This window comes from Filicampus tigris, chromosome 22, assembly GCF_054856515.1.
Source record: "Filicampus tigris isolate MCC_2025a chromosome 22, RoL_Ftig_1.0, whole genome shotgun sequence".
NCBI classification, from domain to species: domain Eukaryota; kingdom Metazoa; phylum Chordata; class Actinopteri; order Syngnathiformes; family Syngnathidae; genus Filicampus; species Filicampus tigris.
In genome coordinates, this window is record NC_141238.1 from 10,086,297 (window position 1) to 10,101,736 (window position 15,440).

Sequence of the window (15,440 nt, forward strand, 5' to 3'; positions counted from 1 at the left end):
ATCCAAAACGGCGACATGTAAGTTACTTCTTTGGCATGCATTATACTGAAATTGCGAAAGATTTAAAATGTATTCATTCACATTTTCGTCTGTAGCTCATGGCGTCCAAACGAAGAAGAACGGTAATGACCGTGAAAGAGAGAGTGAAATGCATCCGATTAAGCGAAGCTGGACACAAAGTAAAAAACATCCAGGAGACACTTGGAGTCGGAAAACTCAAATTTACGAGACTTTGAAAAACAAGCAATCAATTCTGGCTCAGTATGATTCCAGCAGTTTGCCTGCTCAGAGGAAATTATTTGCGGCTCGACAGACGAAGTACAGTGGCACAAGAATCACCAGTCATCAGTGATAATCAACGGGACAGTTGACAAAACTGTATGATACGCACACAAACATTTTAATGCAGCAAAGAATGAAGCCAACACAACAACTCAAAATAGACTAATTTTTTCCTAAATCTGAGAAAAATCAACATTAATATACAGTACAGTTTACTGTAGTTAAGTACAGTATTTTTTTCAATGGTATTTGCACCATGTTTGTTATACTGTACTGTATTGTAGTTCATATACTTGTACTTTATAGTGCAGATTTTGTTTGATAAAATGTTTTGGGAAAATAATTATTTTGCATTATATTGCTTGTGCTGTTAACTTGTTACACATGTATTTTGTTAACATACTTGAACGTTCATACAGGACATGTGCCGTAGTTGTTTCCCACATAAGGAAATTCCGTTATAAGGAAAGATTGGACAATGCAAATATGATTCCTTACTAGAGAATACATATATATATATATATATATATATATATATATATATATATATATATATATATATATATAGGCTGTGTGTGTGTGTATATATATTTAAAAAATATGTCACAAAAAGGGGAAGCGCTACAATAGGCAACGACCTAAATAAGTATTTATGGGATTATTTTTTATTTCCCTTCATCTTTTGCCGCTGAATTGTCGCACATGGCTTCCAGTATGCGGTTTGCTGAGTCCTTTACCTTTACACGCGGTGTATATGGGTGGCCAAGGGTGGCGTTGAGTCACTTTGTTAACTTTTCTATCGTTCCCACTGTGGCTATTGTGGCCCTTGAGTTTTTTTGTAGTCTTGATTTAGATTCTTCATCTTTGCATGGACTCGTTTTGTAGTGTGGTTAGTATGCACCTCAGACAGTTTAATCTGATGAACTTTATCATTCCTTGTGGTCGATTCAAAGTTTCGTTGGATGTTCTCGTAAATGTTTAGCAGGGACTGTACCTCATCATCCATGCACCGATCCAATTTTTTCCCTCCTTCAATTCTTGCAGTATATTAGGAATGACGAGAGTGACTGAAACCTGCTACACACACACTAACCGTGAGTCGCTTCATGGCGTTTGAAGTTGTTTGCGACCAAAAAAACACACCCCCAAGTTCAACGCACCAATCAGCGTTCATCAGCACAGCACACTCGTCTGAGAAGGCCATGAGCTACCAGCTCTACCAGCGCTACCCTCGGTAGTGTGACGGCTCGTTGGCTTGTGAGAAGCGCAGCGGCGCCACTGATGGCGTGGCATCTTTGCGTCATGGTTGTTCGAGTACTGCTGTCATATAGGTCTCTCTTTTTTAATTGTATTATTTTACTTGAACGTTTTTTTTAATATTCTCAATTTCTTGCAGTCGATAGAGCATGGCAAATGAGATGCTGTGTTTCTTGTGCTTATTGACAACTTGGATGCAAAATTCGCCCCCTAATGAGACTTATTCACTAACAGTTCCAACCTTTGCAAACTCGTTGAAGAATGAAAATACGAATGTTGCCGAAGTGATGTTGCCCAAGTCAATTAGTCCACATGTGCTGTTCCGTCTGATTATGAACAGTGTTGGGGGTACCCCTTTTGGGGGTTACAAAAGTAACGCGGTACAGTAATATATTATATTAAGGTAATAACGAAGTAATGTATAGGCTGATATTTGTGCCACTAGAAACTGAATCTGAATATTGTTGGGTTGAATGTGAATTGCTTAACTTGAATATTTGAATTGAAAACTGAAATATTGAATTTAAAACTGAAGTATTGAATTGAAAACTGAATTTGAATGCTCAAAAACTGAATGCTCAATTTGGATTTTTTGAAAAAATCAGATTTTTATTTTATTTTTTTCTGTATAAGCGTTCATATTACATTATAAATGCGACCTCGGTCTTGTCTGCTGTATGAACACAGAAGAAGAGACGACGCGGAAGGAAATGTGGTCCAGCGTGTTGGGGCATTTATACTGTGAAGCGATTAGGTAGGGGTTATAAATAAATACAGAACTTGAGGAAAATCACGAGGCGACTCTTCATATCTTAATTCAATGAGACATCACTAACGATGACGTCACGTCATAACCGTGCGGAAATGAATCAATCTAAGCCGTGGCTGAATTACTACGATCGCCATAAATGTCCACTTTATGCTTCATGTTTGAAGTGGGATTAAATTAAAGTAAAATATAAAGTCAATAGACTAGTCACTGATAGTGTATTGGTACACACGCCTGAGTTGTGTGCGGGCAGCGTGGGATCGATTCCCGCTCAGTGACGGTGTCTGTGTGTGCCCTGCGACTGGCTGGCGACCAGTTCGGGGTGTAGTCTGCCTTCGCCCGTTGACGGCTGGGATAGGCTCCAGCACCAACCCCGCGACCCTGTATAGGATAAGCGGTTTGGAAGATGATGATGATGATGATAAAGTCAATAGTGTTACTCAAAACAACTGGAGATTTGATCTCCTGCTGCCAGCTGTTTCCACCTGCCTGCGCGGAGCGCATTTTGGGCTCTGAATGACCTCAATGTTGGATACTCTCTTATTTGGATACTCTATTTGCTAATCTTTTCTTTGCTACCCTTCATAATTCTCTTTTACCTTCTTTTCCCTCTGTGGAGTTCTACACCCATCTCTCACCGGAACTGTGAGGACGCAATCCATATTATTTGTGTACGAAGAGCATCAGGCCTGCAACGTGCGGTGGACTGTGGTACTAGTACCTTGAGTGAGTGTGGGCCCACATCTTTGTTATTTGATATATTTGTGCTTGTTACCATACTTAGGGTTGACTAATTGTTGTATTGGACATTTCATAATTCAGTGGATTAGGTGCTTTGAGCATTTAGTCATTTATGTAAATTTCACAAGAAATTCCAGGCTTTGAGCCGATAGACTACATTGTTTTCTTCCTTTTCCCGTATTGTGATATTTTACGTGTTATTTTTTACCTTTGTATTTTCATTAAATTCCTATGTCATAGGAAGCCCAATTTAACTAATCCACAGTATTGCGACCAAATACCAAAGAAGAAATACATAAAGTATGAAAGGAAGATATTACTACTTCCACAGTTAATGGAGGCACCGCCAACAGTAATTAAACGCAACATTTAAAAGTTAATCAATTCAGGTAACAGCGCCACCTAGTTAAAGCAGAACCCAGGCCCCGCCCGAAATGGGAGGGTGCTACATAATGGAGGCACTGCTGGGATCCTAAATAATCAACATTGGAACTGTAAAATAAAATATCAAATATAAACCTATACAAGTTAAATGAAAGTCAAATAACATGTATGTAAACAAGCTAAAGAATTGGTGTAAAGGAGAGGCAGTAGATGAGAGACATGCTCTAATGACCATAATGCCAGCAAACAGAGATACATAAAATAGAAAATGCGCTACAAAATATAAAGTGCCTGGGTGCGGGCGTGTTAGAGGTAGGATCATATGTGACACATCGAATGACCACATGGTGCTCTGTGAGTGTCGAGGAACAGTGACGGACTCTGCAGTTCCTACTGAAGTACCCCCAGCCGAGAAACAAACCGCATGGCCAATCTACATTGTTACTGAAGAGCCAAGTCCCAATGACGTGTTCAACACAAAGCTGCATGCTGTGCTTCAAGCCGAGGGCAAGTCATTAAGGGATGTGAAGGCTCTATTCTCTGAGTCAGAGGCAGCCTCCTCTGTTGAATCTATTCTGCGGGCTGTCAGAGACATTCTCGACAAAACCGGAAGACCCGCTGCAGAGAGTGGAGGGTATCGACGTCTGCGCATATTCTCTGGTACTGTGCCCACCACAGCTGGGGAAGAACAGTTTGACCACTGGATGGAACAGGCATACCTAATGGTGGAGGAAAGTGACTGTGCTCCTAAGGAGAAAAGGCGCAGAATAATGGAAAGCTTAAAGGGCAAGTAGTAGTAGGCTAGTAGTGAAGGCTGTGCGTTTATACAATACCGACATCACTCCAGAAAAATGTTTGGAAGATCTTGAAAGTGCATTTGGACCGGCAGAATCTGGGGATGATATGTACTTCACATTCCGACTTCAGCGCCAGCAACCTGGGGAGAAACTGTCTGATTTCTTGAGGAGAATGGAGCGCTGTTTGTCTAAAGTGGTGCAGCGTGGAGGCATTCCAGCCAGTAGCATGGATAAGGCCCAAATTGAACAGCTACTTAAAGGAGCAGTAGATGCTGACTTTATGTTGATACAGTTACGACTGAGGGAAAGGAAGGATAACCCTCCAACCTTCCTTCAATTGCTTCGAGAAATCCGCACAGAAGCAGAGTATGAAGCCTCCAGAGTTTAACTGAACCAGTCACCGTTTATGCAACACCATAGTCAGAGAGCAAGCACTACAAAATACAGGCTCTTGGAGCTGAAATTAAAGAAATAAAATCAATGTTTTCTACACTCGCGACAAAACCTCACCTAGTCCTAGAAGGAAGCGTTGATTTGCCAGCTGCCTTGGGGCCAGACACAGGAGCTAGCCTGGACCCTGAAGTAATTGCCTTCAGAAAACAAGTGAGACAGTTAACACAGAAAATTAACTCAAAAAGGTTCACTGCAGTTGCCATCCCATCCACAGTTGACTGTGGGAAGCACCAGTCTTGCACCCTGTACACCCAACTCCTCAAAAAGACAACCGCCTGACTCAACTGACTACATCTGTTACAAGTGTGGAGAGAATGGACACATTGCAGGAAAATGCACAAATGTGGAAAATCCAAGCAAAGTGATACAGAAGCTTATTGGAGCACTTAAAAGGGCCAGAAGTAATGACTCAAAGCCTGCTGCTTCTGAAGCTGAAGAGATTGTCAATCTCACAGTCAGAAAGAGTTCAGTGGATTTTCACAAACCAATAGACCTACCAGAAGATTTAATAGGTCCCCCATCCATAGAACCATTAAAAGTCAATGGCCACCTGTGCAAAGCACTGTTGGACAGTGGCTCACGCGTCAGTATAATCTTCGAGTCCTGGTACAAGCATCACTTGCCAGATGTCCAAATCAACCCTGTGAGCAGATTGGACATTTGGGGCTTAAGTGACTGTAGTTATCCTTACCATGGCTATGTAGTGGTTGATGTGGAATTTCCAAAGAAAGTGGCAGGAGCTCCAACTACCATGTCAGTGTTGGCCTTGATTTGCCCTGATCCAGCAGGTCCAGACAAGACACCTGTAATTATTGGGACCAACGCAAAAGCCAGCCTACCCAAACGCCTCGCTCAGCTATGTGAGGACACACAAGGGACACATATGGCTAAGACAATGGCCATCCAGAACACACCCACAAATCCCTCATTGCCTCAAGAAGAATGCAATGATGAAGTAGCATGTGTTAAGTGGCAGGGCTCTGTTCCCTTGAAAATACCTGCTGGACGCACCTGTCAAGCTATTTGTAAAATTGAAGCTGATAAGCCATTACCTGATGCAATCCTGATGGTAGAATCCTCCCCTACGAGTCCTCTCCCTGCAGGTGTTCTATTACAGCCCATAGTCATTCTGAGCCATGCAGTTGATGTAAATCATTCACTTTGAAATTATTTACATCAACTGCATGGCTCTTCCTGAATGAATCCCTCAGAGATACATCAATACCTGTGGGGTCCATTGTTGGCTGTCTGTGTCTAACGGATGAAGTCACTGCAATGTCTGAGGACCAGATCCAACATAAGGCCTCTGAAGAGTTTGACACTAATCTACTCAATTTTGGAGACTCACCTGTGCCTGAAAAGTGGAAAGTAAGATTGCGTCAGAAACTTTCTGAGCAGGCAGAAGTGTTCTCCTTACATGAACTAGATGTGGGGCTAGCAAAAGATGTAGAGCACACCATTCGCCTGTCAGATACACGACCATTTCGTGAGCGTTTCAGGCGTATTGCTCCTGCTAATATTGATAATGTGAGGCGTCATATTCAGAAGTTGTTGGCGGCAGGCATTATCAAAGAATCCAGAAGTCCATAATCTTCCCCTATTGTAGTGGTCAGGAAGAAGAATGAAACAATACGAATGTGCATAGACTATAGCACACTCAATAGTCGCACCATTCCTGATCAATACACCACTCCCCGGATTGACGAGGCTCTGGACTGCCTATCTGGCAGTTAGTGGTTCTCTGTGTTAGACTTGAGGAGTGGCTATTACCAAATAGGAATGAAGGAGCAGGACAAAGAAAAAACAGCTTTCATCTGTCCTGTGGGATTTTATGAATTTGAAAGAATGCCTCAAGGCATAACTAGAGCACCAGTGACTTTCCAAAGATTAATGGAAAAAGCAGTTGGAGACATGAACCTCCTCCAAGTACTTGTTTATCTCGATGACTTGATTATCTTTGGAAGGACGTTTGAGGAACATGAGGCAAAGCTTCTCAAAGTTCTAGACCGAATCAAAGAAGTTGGACTCAAGATTTTGCTTGACAAATGCCTATTTTGTCAAACCAAAGTCAAATATGTGGGTCATATTGTGTCAGCTGATGGTGTCGCTACATATCCCAGTAAAATCGAGGCCGTTGCCAACTGGCCCAGACCCACTGATCTGAAGACCTTGAGATCTTTCTTGGGCTTTTGTGGATATTATGGAAGATTTATTCACAACTACTCAGCCATTGTCCGTCCCCTGACAGAGCTGACTAAGGGATATGCCCCCACGCAACGGGGAAGAAGGGAACAAATGAAATCTACCTGAATGAACGTGAACCATTTAGAGAGAGGTGGGATCAAGCATGCACGGATGCATTCGAAAACATCAAACACTGCCTCACCAACGCTCCTGTTCTGGCCTTCGCTGACCCCAGCAAACCATACGTGCTACATGTGGATGCCAATCTTGCAGGACTTGGTGCAGTATTATATCAAGAGCACCCTGATGGGCTAAGGCCAGTAGCATTTGCCAGCCGAAAACTTAACCCTTCAGAAAAGAATTACCCCATTCATCAGTTAGAATTTTTGTCACTGAAATGGGGTATAGTGGAGAAATTCCATGATTATCTTTATGGAGCATGTTTCACCGTCCGCACTGACAACAATCCGCTACTTTACGTCTGCCAAGATAAACCCCCGTGGACATCGTTGGCTGTCGGACTTGTCAGTTTACAATTTTGATATCATGTACCAACCTGGCAAGAACAACATCGATGCTGATCTGCTTTGAGAATGGAGCCAAGAGAAGAGGATGCAGAATGGAAAAGCATATCTGCGACCGGTGTCAAAACCATCTGCCAGCAAATTGCTGTCCAGGGGTCTCCACAAGCATCCCCAAGATATGCAGAACAACTTGGCGCTTCCCCCGAGCGTATATCTGACATTTACGCCTTCTCGACAAGAGTGGAAACACGCTTGGCCAAATGACTACCCAAGAATCAATCTTGGCTCAGGCCCATGATCCAGCTGTAGGACCGACCATCCATGCACTGAAAAAATGAAAGTGGTCAGAGGATGTGGAGTCTAATCCTGAGGTTTCAGCTATGAAAAGACAAATGGGAAATTTGGTCATGAAGAATGGCCTACTACACCATTAAGCCAAAGTCAGTCTGGAGAGCAGAGTCATCAGCTTGTGCTACCAGCTGAATTCAGACCCTTGGTGTTACAGTCGCTTCACGATAACCATGGTCACTTGGGAGCAGAAAGAACGACCGGCTTGCTGAGAAGCCGATTCTACTGGCCAAAGATGGCTTTCAGTGTTGAACAGTATGTCAAAAACTATGGAGAGTGCCTTCTGAGGAAAGCCCCTGCCTGCAAGGCTGCTCCCTTGCATCAAATAGTCAGCAATGGGCCCATGGACCTCGTATGCATAGTCTTTCTTTCAATGGAGCCAGATTCGAAAGGCATTAGCAATGTGTTGGTTGTAACATTTCACGAGATACGCACAAGCCTTTCCTACCAAGAATCAAAAAGCCCTTACAGTCGCCAAGGTCTTAGTCGAGAAGTACTTTGTACATTATGGCTTGCCCACCAGAATCCATTCTGACCAAGGACAAAACTTTGAGTCTCGATTGATAAAACAACTACTGAACAAAATGGGCATAAGAAAGTCCCGAACAACCCCCTATCATCCTCAGGGTGATCCACAGCCGGAACGCTTTAATCGGACTCTATTGTCCATGTTTGGCACATTGAACCAGGAAAAGAAAAAACAGTGAAGCCAACATGTGGTACACCTAGTGCATGCGTACAACAGCACCATAAGCGATGCGACAGGGTACCCTCCCTACTTCCTCATATTCGGAAGGGAAGCCCGACTCCCTGTTGACATCTGCTTTGGAACCCAACCGGACAATAAGGGAGAGCGTCAACACTCATCCTATGTCACTAAACTAAAGCAAGAGCTGCAGAATGCTCATCAGTTGGCTGAAGAAGCTTCAAACAAGTCACACCTACGCAATAAAAAGGCATATGACCAGAGAGTAAGGTGTCAAAATTTAGAGCCCGGTGACCGAGTGTTGCTCAAGAATCTAGCTTTTAGTGAGAAACACAAGTTACAGAATCGCTGGTCTAACAGTCCTTATGTGGTCACAGATAAAATGCCAAACCTCCCGGTCTACAAGTTGAGGCCTGAAAATCGGAAAGGCAAATTGAAAACACTGCACCGAGATCATCTATTGCCTATAGAAGAGCTGGTACAGATGCCAGTGTTGGATGATGATAATGATGAACCAGCTCGATTCAGAGGAGGAGCACACGTTCAAAGTAAGAGCACACCTTCTGATCACTCAGCAAAACAATGTGAATCCTCCTCTGAGTTTTCTGAGTTGGAGTGTGAGTGGGCCCAGCACAAACCATACTGTGCTTACCTGGAAGAGGTCTGGTCGCGACGAGAAAAAACCCTTTCACCAAGTCACAGCCGAAGTGAAATCCAGCATGGAACAAGTGACAGTTTGTCAGAGGTCGAGCATCCCCCAATAAGAGAAACCCGGTCAGAGAGTGAATCAGAGCTTGAACCTGTATCTAGTGACGAGGATTGTAGAAGGCAGTCTAGAGGTCGAAGAACAGAAGTTCCATTAAAGAAAACTAGACCAAAAAGACTGTGTAAACCAGTGATGAGGCTAACTTACGTCAAGCCCGGTAGAACTGTGGAAGAACCCCTTATTATTTTTCATGGGGGCGTGGTCATTCAAATTAGGAAGTGTTAGAGCAGTGCGCTTGTTTGCGTGCCAACCTCTAAGTTTAAGTTGAGCCCAGTTAATTGAGTCTGTTGAGGACATCAGACGTTTTGAAGGGAGAGGGTGTAGCCCAGTGGATACTGAGCCAAAGTATTCAGAAAAGCTGATACATAAATAACAAAAATATTGGTTATTAGAAATAAATACTTTGATTTGCGTGATGTTCTGTGAATAAATTACTGATCAATTTGGGATGGTTCACTGTAGGTGCAGCGTTGTTCAAATTGCGGGTTTGACGCTCATGTGAGTTTATATTTGTTCAGTTATTTTCATTTTCTACAGTGATGTTCACTTTGAGGAAACGTTTACAGCCTAACTTTATACACACTGTCATTCATCGTAATCCTGTATTATCATTGGGTAATGTCAAATTTAGCCAATGTTAATAACCTTGAGATCGAGGGGCTGTTCCAACTACCTACTCGCATGAGAAGTGAGTGTTTGAGAACATGCTGGAGTGAAGCTGTTTCATCAGCTTTTTGTACATACATTGGGATAAACTACCCATTTTCACTGGATGTTTGTACTCACTGGATGCCTAAGAGGTAATTAAACTTGTTTGGTTTTGTTAAAAAATAAACTATTATTGTCCGTTTGGTTTATATTAGCATTTTAGTTAATCGTGATTAGCGATTAGCCTAGCTACAACTGTGTTGTTAGTTGGATTTAGCTCCTAACGATAAGGAGTTGGGATACAACTTCCCACTAGTTCTAAACAAAATAGTTTATGGACTTGTAGCTCAGTACTGTCCTGTTAATTCAGGAGCAGTCATGGTCGTTTGTGAGCAGTCAGGGACACTGCTGGATGTCAGGAGAGCCTGTTTCCTGCTACTGGCTACTGGAGGGTGGAGGACGGCCTTGTGTTTTTCTTGTAGGATCATAAAAAAAGGTGACTCCAGGAATTTAAACGTTCTGGATTCTAAACAAGAAGTGAGAAGATGCTTCCTTCCAAGGCCGCGCCAGTGGTCTGCCCAAGGTAATTAAGCAACTTTCTTTAGGGGGGTAAAAAACAGACTCCGGGATTTTAACGTAAAATCAGTCAATGTGTTTTTACGGGGGTTATCTTACTAAACATCAGTAGGTCATAAAAAAAGCAGACACCCGAGGTTTTTTTAAACATAAAATGTGACGTTGGTTTAGGTTCATGAGGGATATGTCCGAGCGTGTTTAGGCATGTACAGGCAGGGGTCAGAGAGAGTGTGTTGGAGGGGGTAATCTGGCTAGACTTTTAATCTGATACTTGTACAAAGTCAAGAATAGTTGTACTAGAATTAGGTACAAAGTCTTGAATAATTGTATGTATAGTTTGTGTGAGCGATCTATAAAATAATTAAAAGAGATACCTGTGATTCTGCTGCAGACGGTGTGATTTATGGAATACTCTGGGTCTATAGCGCTGGAGAAAAAAAAAATTGTGAAAAGTGTGTTTGTATGGACTTTAAAAAACATTAGAAAAACTAAAATGTTGGATTGGTCTGTGGAAAAATTAAAATGTTAGATTGGTTAACATGATTACGGTTGTAGACAGAGAGAGAGAGAGAGATAGGGGCGTGGTTATCGATTGCAGGAAAGTTTGATCAGTCCTCCCTCATTCCTGAAAAGTTACCGTACGTTGTACATCAGAGATATGGTTAAAGGTAATTATTGTTTTTATGTAATGACATTCTACAAGATATTGTTATATCTAAATTTTTTAATATTTCCTACAGACATATATGGAAGCATGGAGGCGTATAAACGCCGTGAGTTATTTTTAGAACGCTCTAACATATTCTGTTAATTGTTTATTCAGCCTCTAATACAGTTGTTGTTTTATCTAAAAACAGCGCCACTGACTGATGATTACAGTTACGAATATTTTACACAGACAGACTACAGTGGTATATTATTTTCTACACTATATTCTTAAGTACTATAATCTTATTAAACATTTTTATCTTTTTCATCACGTAGATTTCGAAGAGGCGACGAATCGTGAGATTAACAGGAGCGGGTTACCGACATACGATCCTATCGCACATTCTAATGACGATGAGTCTACACCCAGGCTGTCGCATATTGATGACGGTTCCATTAGCACGCTGATCAACGCACCGCTCTTATGTAACCCTGACGGGACTCCGAAACTAAGAGTGCGATACGCCCCAGAGGAATGATGGCGTGTCTCTAACATCAACTGCTGCAGCGCACGTTAACCAACATTCGCCAGCGCGTAACGACGAAATGTTTGGATCAGACCCAGATGACATATCTGACCACACTCTGATCCTCGTCGGCGAACAAATACGAGCGACGTCATACAAGCAACGGTGAGAACATTTCTATTCAAATCAATACCCCGCTAATGCTAACGTCACATATAGCTATCTAGCTAGCATACACGTGCTCACTTGTGTAAGGTTGTTTTTGTTCTAAATTATTCCTATGAAGTGAATGGACTGGGTAACATTCACACTATACACTATCACTGACACTGTCAAAAGAAGAAGAATAGTAATACCCACCGTTATTTCACCCATGCAGCCGCTCAAGCCAGCTTGACCAGAGGCCTCACACAGAACACGGGAACCCGGAAACGGCGCTGCGGAAGTTACGTCATTCACCCGAGACATGGAAAAACCAGGCAAAGACGACACCAGGGAGCCACCTACAGGCGAGGCGGCATCAGGTGCCACACACACCCGACAACCTGTCCTCTGTATAGACAGATGTTATGTTTACGCAGTTGTATGCATATGATGCGTTTACTATTGAAAATGGCTGGGTTTCAATAAGTTAGCATTTTACACACACACACACATGCCCACACCCCCCCACGCACACACAGCCACGCACACACACGATTTTTTATCATTTTTGTACATATTTTACACCTTAATTGTTGTAATGGAAGACTACGAGACTCGAAATACACCACTGCCGATAGATATGGAAATAACCAAAAATCAATCACCCGATAGATCAGAATCCCACCGAGTAGCGACGCCATTAAAAAACATGATTCAAGCTATAAACGAGGGCTGTTTTAATTATGGTCACTAATCGCAAAAAATACCATCCCCTCTAAAAAAACATTATTCGTGAAATAAATGAAGGGGATATTCCTCCTTCTAGCGATGCAGACGAAACACGGCATGCTCATAACACACATGTACAGAGCACTAATACGACGATGCAAATGGATGGACACCCCCACCATTCACGGGATGGGGGTGTTCATAACACGTACATACAGAGCGCTAATACGGCGATGCAAATGAATGTTCAACCCCATCATTCGCGATACGAACGCACGAGGTGTTTCCAACATCAGACCACAGACAGCATTATTCGTTAGACAATACCGAACAGGGGGATGGGGTTTTAATAACGAGGCGACCTCATTTCAACAATATCGAATTTAAGAGACGTCTAAACACACCAATGGGGGTAGCTAACCCCGATTTCGCAACATTCTACACGCACATAGAAAATAACAAACACACTAGCTGATGAAGTAAGCAGAGTAGCGCAACGTGGCGATAGGGTTCAAGCCGAAATAGTGGGTGAAGGTGGGAGGGTTCATCGACAAATCGATATCATTCGACGCATCAGATACATCACAGAGGCGGAGGGCGATATGCTTGAGCTCATGGCACAATCTAATACTGAGATTATGCTTGACTCAGACCTTGAATTGGTTGTACAAGTTGTGCATCCTATGCGCGGTGGTGTCGGCGCCCGTCGTCGTTTAATAAAACAAATTTGGAAAACCAATCTAGCGCAAAATAGTTGTGTTTTACCATGATGACGACTGTCGTCCTCTTTCTTTTTTTGAGACAAACTACCCCCGAGCTAGCAAAGACAGATTGTTCATATGGTTGTTAGGCGGTCATTATTTTGGTATAAAATCGATCGAAAGGTTCACGGGTCACACCTATTTCTGCAGACATTGCTACAAAGGTCATGTAAATAGACATACGCATTCGTGTAAAGGGCATTGCAGCATCTGTCTCAATCCGATGTGTAAACAACAGCATGCAGAACGCGTCCGTTGCGAGCGTTGTAACAAAACGTGTCATAATACTGAGCGCTTTAATAGACATAAATAACCCAGACAAAATGACAGATCGTCATTCGCCGTCAGTAACTGTGACACTTACAGAAAATGTGTAAAATGCCATCTGCAATGTCATGTGGTGCGCCTCGTCAGGGTGATGTAATGGTGTGAATCTGTTGGTTAAAGCCCTAGTACCATCAAGAGTGAAACACCTAATGTGCAATTTCATATTTTGAACACTAGATGTCGACATTAATCGATTGACTACGATAAACTTGCCAGCTCGGACAACCCTATATAAAGTCGAAAAAGTTTAAAAATATAGATTCTAGTAAGAATGAACATACCAAAGTCAATGCTCACATAATTGGTCCTCAATAACCTAAGCACAGATGTGCTACAAGTTTATAGAAGCAGTATATGTTGCTTGCTTAGAAACTGCTTTGTGTATTAAATAGCCCATGTGCATTGTCTCTCAAAGAATGTTACATGCGACGTAAAAGGGAACAAGAATCATCCTGGAGAGAATGTGACAATAAGAATTGTATTTATTTGTTATCCATTATATTGCTTGCTTGGATATACAATGTTAAGTGCTCAGATTATTTTATCATGAATGTCTTAGAATAAGTGGTCTGAATGGTTACAAGGTTGATCCATTTGTCACAAACATGTTATTCACTTTCGAGCACCTGTTTTGTCACAAACATGCTATTCACTTTCGAGCACCTGTTTTGTCACAAACATGTTATTCACTTGGAAGACAATGTACTTGTTGATCCCTAGATAATGAAGGGTTTGCTAAAGTTAGTCTATAATTAAGTGAGCCAAAAAGAGCCTTGTTTACAAAGAATGATCAAACCGACGCAGACTTTCGGGAAGATGGTGGAAAAACACTGGCTGATTACCTCATCAAACCACTGAGAAAAACAACTGACACATGCGTGGTTAGCTGAAGGGACAACGCCTAAACCATGTTTTTCTCAGTAGAAAAGTTTTAAGACATGCGCAGTTAATGTAATAACCTCCCAAAAACCAGGGACTATAAAAAGGGAAGCCATCAAGGCTCCACGCCCTTTTTCTTTCCTTCTGCCGCGGTTACAAGAAGATGCTTCGACAAGGAGATAATTTTGCATTTTTCTCGGGACACTGTTCTAACTCCCAAGCAAGAAGCATTATTTCTCTTCCTTTTTGGACATATCCAAATCACTGCTTCAATAAGGTAACTGAATAGAATTCACTTTATATCGCGCGCTTAAGAAATCGGCCAGTCGAGCATTTGAGGCGCTTACTTACCAATAGTTCCTTGTTTTAATCAGGTTTGGGGCGATTAAGATTTGATCACTCTTGAGAGCTCACTTAAATTAAGACTACTATTTAATCATTTTTATTCCCTTTGCCTATTATCACTATTATTTCTTGTTTTATTATTTTATCCAATGATACACTTGCCTTCAACATTAATTTTTGATTTTATATTTTATCCTATACTATTAATGGAGTCATTATTATTACTTTTATGACTGAATTAAACTCATATCATGTAATAAATCTTACAATCACCCAATTTTCTTGCTTATTGACTATATCCTGCCTTTAATGAATTGATGCTTGATAATGAATTATTGGTTGTTTACTTACATTATTAAATTGAATTTTATGAATTTATTTTAACACTATCAATATCATTCTATTGATTAATACAATTACATCAAGTAACTTTTGCTGAACAAACGGCTAAGACCTTAATGATAAAAGGTCTCGTTATCATCCTATGAAATTAATTAAATAGCTTACTCCGGCTAGAACAAATCCATACGGTTTTAACAAAGACTGTTAAACTTCCTAGGTCAATAACAAGTGCGACGATTCAAAATGAGTAGGAAGCCGCTGTAAAAGTATAGTGGTCATATTAGTCATTCTTAACTCTGTTAC

The 15,440-nt window shown here is 41.7% G+C and overlaps 1 long non-coding RNA gene across 2 annotated transcripts; it reads left to right on the plus strand.

Annotated features, from left to right (window-relative positions):
* The first annotated feature begins 983 nt into the window (after positions 1-983).
* LOC147126961 (uncharacterized) lies at positions 984-15,095 on the plus strand. Of its 2 annotated transcripts, none has more exons than XR_015084695.1 (4): positions 984-3,034; positions 10,230-10,442; positions 11,420-11,775; positions 11,990-15,095. It is a non-coding gene; the product is annotated as an uncharacterized LOC147126961 (long non-coding RNA). The 2 variants fall into 2 exon arrangements; XR_015084696.1 differs by having other exon boundaries at positions 10,342-10,442.
* Positions 15,096-15,440: the final 345 nt, after the last annotated feature.